The following is a 6,829-nucleotide window of genomic DNA, read 5'->3' on the forward strand; positions in this document are numbered from 1 at the left end:
TTCTATTTCAATTATTTATTGCTATATAACAAATTTTCCCAAATGTAGTGGCTTAAAACAACAACCACTCTGCTTTCCAGCTTCTGTGGATTGATAGCTCAGCCAGCAGTTCTGCTGGTCTCACTTGGTCTTTCAAAGGGTGGCTGGAGCTAGAGGCACCTGGAGGCTGTACCAGGAGGCTGGCAGGCCAAGCCACCTCCCTCTCCATGCAGGGCACATGGTCTCTCTGTGTGGTAGTTTGGGGGGCCCAAAAGAGACAGAAAATGGAAACCTCCAGAACTTAACTCATGGGCCTGGGGCTGGCACAGTATCACCTCTGCCACCTTCTAGTCATTAAGCTGTCCCAAAGCCAACCCATATTCAAGGACAGAGGAAATAAATTCCACCTGGGGGAGGACAAAGAATTTGCAGTCATTTTTAATCCACTCCAGTTTCTCAAACAGGAGAGTTCATTTTAGTTTACTGTGCAAAACAAACATTTCGGGAGCTTCACAATCTATTTACTATTCTTTGGGATAAACTAAGTTCTTTGGCTAGGAAAAGTGTAATATTTCCCTACAACAGTACAATTTTGAGGTCAAGAGGTGGTTCAGACAGACTGTAAGTGATTATAAAGTTATGTACACATAAGGGAGCTAGGCTTGGCAGGGTCAGTGTCAGGGCCTCGGAGGTGACCCCCAGTCCCCACAGACTGGGAGTTCCTTCAGCAGTGGTTTTTGTCTTATCCTTCTACACGTCGTAACAGGCACTCAACACAAGAGCAAGGAGTGGGCAGAGCACACTCAACTATAAGAATACCAACCTCAAAGTCATCATGCCTCCATGTCTACCTGTGGAAACCAAGATAAAGGTCCCCACTTGCCACCACCAAGAAAGCAGAACCTGTTGTTTTGTCCAAAATCAAAACTGCACATCCACAGAGGAGAGATTTCAAAGATTATGCAAGAATGTCAAGAAGAAAGTTTCTGAAAGAGAGGTTTGCCTTTTTCTCTTGTAAGCCTGCTTGTCACCCAGGACTAGTCCACCGAGGTTATTTAGCAGCTAATCCAAGATTTGGATCATTGCCTAAAGTTGCACTTGCTGGGATCTTGGGATTTGGCCTTGGAAAGATATCATACATAAGAGTATGCCAGAGTAAATTCTATTTCTTTGGAGATCAGCTCTGGGGAGCTGGTTTTGGTCCAGAGCATAACAAGCGCTGCCTGCTTACCTGTGAGGAATGCAAAATAAAGCATGGATTAAGTGAGAAAGCAGGTTCACAGCCTTCAGCTTCCTAAACTCTGTGTGTGTGGCTTTTGAAGTTTTTTAAATCTCAGAATTTGTACAAGTTTAAAATTTCAAGTGTACTTTAAAATACTTTTAGTGGAAGAGGAAAATAACTTTATTTTCTAATCAGTAGATGGGTTTCTGCCCACACTTTTAAAAGTTAAACAACAGTGGCACACACCCATAGTCGCAGCTACTGGGGAGGCTGAAGCCAGAGTATGGCTTGAGGCTAAGGAGTTTGAAACCAGCCTGGGCAACATAGCAAGACGTGCACTCCCCAATCTCTAAAAAATAAAACATTTTAAAGTTATAAAACAGATTATAACTTGCAAGGAATATCAAGAAATCCGTTATAAATTTTTCCACTCCAAAAGAATCTAAGCAAATAAAAGGCATAGTGTAAATTAACCTAGCATGGGAACCCTTCTTGCTTTAATTTAATCTCACTTCCCTCTGCAAAATTTCCCAGAGTCATAGGACACTTTCAGGATAGATGCCTCTATTTTCTGTTCGTTTCACAATTATCACTCCTCTCCTCCTTTTCATTTAAATGTACAAACTTACTTAAGGTAATTAAAGTCACTCTACAGGAGGGAAGCAGTGGTGTAAACAATGCAAAAATCACATTCAATTTGGTAAATATATTTGTACTTGCATTTGAATGGCTACATGAAGATGTTTTCAAATCAAATCTTTTCACTCTGTAGGGGAAATTGTCCATTTTTTGCAGTTCTACCTATGCTAGATGTAGATGCCGAAAGATTTGCCTTCCCTCTGGCAAATTCTGTGACTTGTCTGGGACTGGGGTCCATAAATGTTTGGGTTCAAAGGGCTTTTCTCTTTGCAAAGTAAACAGAAGGAATGGAGACATGATGAGCGCAAGTAATTAAGTAGGAATACATCGTCAGCTAACTGGAATTTACAGATTTGCTGGGCATTGTTTACCCGTGTCCTCATTCGATGATGATATTTGTTAATGTATATTCAATATGCAACATTGAGATAAACAGACTGAAAAACAGCCTTAGTGTGAGGTGAGAGTTCCATCAGCCCAGACATTCATCTGTAACAACACCGTAGGAGTTCTTTAAATCAGAGCTTTATAAAGATAACACAAGGATTAACTGATGTGGTAATGATTGATTGACCCTACGTTGCAGAATAAGAACTCCGTGCATTTTACAGATTTGTACACGACTGCAAATATGTTAATTTCCAATCCTTCTTTACTCTCCTAAAAATCTTAGCCAGATGTGTGGCAGAGTAATTCCCATCCTTGACCGGAGTCTTCTTCCCATTTTATCCAATTCTGGCGCCTCCAGGGGAACCCGCTCCACGGGAGTCCTGGAAAGGTAGCGTTCTTAGTTCAGTTTAGGACAGCTGACTTGACGGAGGAAAATCTCCCAGACTTTGACAGTCCTGGGAGAGAGATGCAAATTCCTGCCCCTCATTTCTTTTCCTAGGGAGTCGCTTCCTGTTTGCACGGGGCTCTGCGGCATCAACCTTCTGCTGGGACCGTCCTGAAACTGCCCCGCCGCGCAGATGGGAGGCGGACTTTCTTTTCTCCTGTGGCAGAATTGGAGGGCTTGGCTGAAATGAGATTTCCCCAATGGGCGGAAACACGGGTGCCCGGTGTTGGGGTGCGATCCAGCCTCCCCCATCCCGCCCCCGTCGCTCCGTAAGGCCCAGAGCCCCCGAGCGAGCCCGCGTGGACGGCCGCCCCCGCGCCCCGGCGCAAGGTCGCGCAGGGCAGAGCTGTCACTGTTTAACCAGGCACCCGCCTCGCGCAGCGCCTCTCTCCTTCCGACCGCGCTTAGTAGGGAAACGCTGCGTGTCACAGGGGGAAAAATGAGAACACGTACGCCGGCCAAGGCAAACCAAAGGCCTCTAAAATCAAAAATCTAAACGGCCCCCCTAAGGAAGTTGCCTGAAAGTTTCAAAGTAGCCTGGGGGTGGGGGAGGTCTTAACGCGCTGACCAAATATCCAGCGTGGTTTCAGGTAACAAATGAAAGGACAAAATACGAGACAATTTTCCTAAATTAGCTAATTACTAAAATCCACTTGTGAAAAGGATTCGAGATTTAAACTAAAATGAACATTTCAGTTACTTAAAAAGGATAGTGGGACTGGAAATGGACAAGGGCTAAAACTAGATGGAGTGCAGCAAGGCAGGGGCCGGTTTATATGCTGGCTCCTGTTCTAAATGTAACTTAAGTTTTGCAAGAAAATATATTTTCGACTTTAAATTTTGTTTGGCATAATGGAATACCTCTGCCCCCAGTACTGTTATTACCTATTAGGAAACTTCTGTATGGAATCATTTCTCATACATAGGGTGAGATAATGCCATCTGAGAATATTATGATTTTAACACATTGACTGCCACACTAGAAAAAAAATTTTTTCCCTTGAGGCCACGGTGTTTTATTACGAACATAGAGTAAAAACTTCAAAAACAAAACAATCCTTTCTAATTTAGTGAAAAATTTGTTACTTTTATTGTTTTCTGTGCATGAATTATATGCAATTAAATTGTCAATATTAATGGTAACAATAAGAACATCCACAGATAAGATTTTCACGAACCAACTGCACTTACATATGCTTCACTAGGCCCTGGGCTCAAAATTAGCGTGAGTTAAATACAACTCATGTGGCTGTTAATGTGTTTAAAAAAAAAAACCGCTAAATCACTAGAAGGAGGAGACATGGTTAGAAAATCAACATGTTGGTTAGGGTAATTGAATGCACTTCGGAAGGCTTTGCTAGAACACCTGTGTGCTTGGCTTACACTGTCATTTTCTGTGGGTTTCTAGAAGCTGAGCGATTCGCTGGGGTGGTCCGCCTGTCATTGGTCAGCGATCACCGCCAGGCTCTGCGCGCCTAGGACTGACTCAGCGCTTGCGGCCTCCTTCTCTAGATTTATGATGATGTATTCTTCCGTGCAAGTATTTGTACATTTTTTTTCTCTCATCGTTGACTTTTATCGATTTTTGTTCTGCAGATAAATACCAGATGATAAAGAAACATTAATTTTACTTTTTTTACTTTTTATTTTTGTACTAAGTTCTTTTGTTTGTTGTACTAATATAATGCTAAGTGATAGTATTGTTAGTTTGACAAGGTCAAGTTTAAGCAATGATCCAACATTTTGCATTATATTTTGTTAAATAAGAGAATTAAGACAAAATCTACTAGTTTTAAAAAGGAAAAAAAATCTCCAGTGTGCATGTAATTATGTGTATATATACTACATGTGTGTGTTGTGTATGATAAAGTGTATGCAAACAGGTCTTCTTTGAGTGTAATATTAATATGCTAGTCATATATCATGATCAAGCTAGATACACTGCCCTAAAAAGGTAAAAAACACAATTGCAAAATTCTCCAAAGTTTCATCCATTATGCCTATAAGAAAACTCCTGCTTTATTTCTATATACTGTATGTATAAAATAAGGGCCTAACTTGGTAACAAATGCTTTCAACTGCTTTTCCATACTGCATAGTGAGATATCTTTGTAATAAGCACATTAGTAGGAATTATGTATTTGGTTTTGCAGTTCAAATGCAACAGTCAGCCTCCTAGCATCTAAAACAAAGTTGCAAATAAAAGTTAGAGCCCTGAACAATTTGGAGAAGCAAGAGAACAATTTAGCTTCCCTAAAGCTTGTTCCATGTATGGATAGCAGTGAGAACCTGTGTGAAAGTAGATGTTTTTTTTTTTAAAAAAAAGGTGAGATTCCTGGTTAAAAACATTTGGGGAAACATCTTATATCCTCCCTGTTGGAGATTCACAGCGCACATTAACATATTAAAGACTTTTAAATTTATGCTTAATTGCTTTTCAACAAAGGTGCCCAGGCAATTCAATAGGGGAAGGACGGTCTTTTCAACAAATGGTGCCAGGACAATTGGATAGCCACATACAAAAAGATATATTTAAACCCTTACCTCCCACATCATACTCGAAATTTAACTACAAATGAATCATAGATCTAAATGTAAGAGCTAAAATTGTAAAACTTTTAGAGGAAAACATAGAAGTGAAACTTTGTGACCTTTGTAGATAGAACAAAAAAAGCACAAGAACTAAAAAAAATTGATAAATTGGACTTTGTCAAAGTTAAAAACTTTTGCACTTCAAAAGACACCATAAAGGAAGTGAAAAGAAAACCACAGAGAAAATATTTATGAATCATATCTGATTAAGTCCTTGTATCCAGAATATATAAGGAACTAATTTTACTTTTTCGCTTTTTATTTTTGTAGTTAAGTTCTCTTGTAACTTAATAATAAAATTACCCAATTTAAACATGAAAAAAAAATTTGAATAGACATTTGGGCAAAGAAGATATACGAATGGTAGATAAACACATGAACAGATGCTCAACATTATTGGTCATCAAGGAATGCAAATCAAAACCACAATGAGATACCACTACACATCCAGAGACAGACAATGAAAAATATTGACGAGGAAGTGGAGAAATTGGAACTCTCATACACCGCAAGTAGAAGTGCAAATGGTGCCACCACTTTGGAAAACAATTGGGAAATTTCTTGAAAAGTTTGACATAAATTTACCATAAGATTCCCAATTCCATTCCTAAGTATATACCAAGAGAAATAAAAATGTAAGTCCATGCTCAGACTTGTACATGAATGTTCATGGTAGATTATTCACAGTAGCCAAAAAGTGGAAATAATCCAAATCCCCATAAACTGATGAGTGGATAAACAATGTGTAGTATATCTATGTGGAATATTTGTCAATAAAAAGGAATGAAGTACTGATACATGCTACAAAATGGATGAATGTCAAAAACTTGCTTAGTGAAAGGAGCTAGACAAACAAATATTGTATGAGTCCATTTATATAAAATTCCCAGAAGAGGAAAATCTACAAAGACACAAAGTAGATTAATGGTTGCCCGGTGCTGGGAATAGCAAGTGATGGCAAATAGTAACAATAAGAGATGTTTCTGAGGTGGTGGAACTGTTCTAAACTTGGATTTTGGTGATGATTGCATAACTCCGTCAATAAACTAAAAATCATTTACTTGTACCCTTAAAACACGTGAATTTCATGGCATGTAAATTATACTTCAATAAAGATTTTTTTTTTTGTGAGAAAGGAATGTTCTCTGTTCAAAACAGTTTGGGAAACATTCTATATCCCACTTCTTAGAAATTCACTACATATATTAACATATTAAAGACCAAGCAGCTCTATAATAAAGAAACCTATTTAATTTTTTAAATCCTGCATAAACCAAATTTATGTGACCACAGGAATTTTTTTTTTAATTACACCAATTAAATCTCTTCAAAATGAATGTTATGGGAAATGTAATCAGGAATTGCTGAAAGTAGTTCCCTTCACCCTCTGCCTTTTAACTTCTCCAAGCCATTAAGTCCAAGTACATGGCTCACACGTCACTAATCCCTGAGATTTTTTAGCATAAATAAATGCAATTTACATTATCAGTGGACCCATACAAACCAGCAAGCTAGAGAGGTCTCCCACCCACCTGTCACTGCCATTGTGTGTACCGACTTCT

The 6,829-nt window shown here is 39.0% G+C and overlaps 1 pseudogene across 1 annotated transcript; it reads left to right on the top strand.

The window, feature by feature from the left end:
- The first annotated feature begins 895 nt into the window (after positions 1–895).
- LOC138381794 (OCIA domain-containing protein 2 pseudogene) lies at positions 896–1,356 on the top strand (annotated as a pseudogene). The gene has a single exon (XR_011233174.1). The product of XR_011233174.1 is annotated as an OCIA domain-containing protein 2 pseudogene (transcript).
- The last annotated feature ends 5,473 nt before the right edge of the window (positions 1,357–6,829 follow it).

This window comes from Eulemur rufifrons, chromosome 3 (genome assembly GCF_041146395.1).
Source record: "Eulemur rufifrons isolate Redbay chromosome 3, OSU_ERuf_1, whole genome shotgun sequence".
Taxonomy (NCBI): Eukaryota; Metazoa; Chordata; class Mammalia; order Primates; family Lemuridae; genus Eulemur; species Eulemur rufifrons.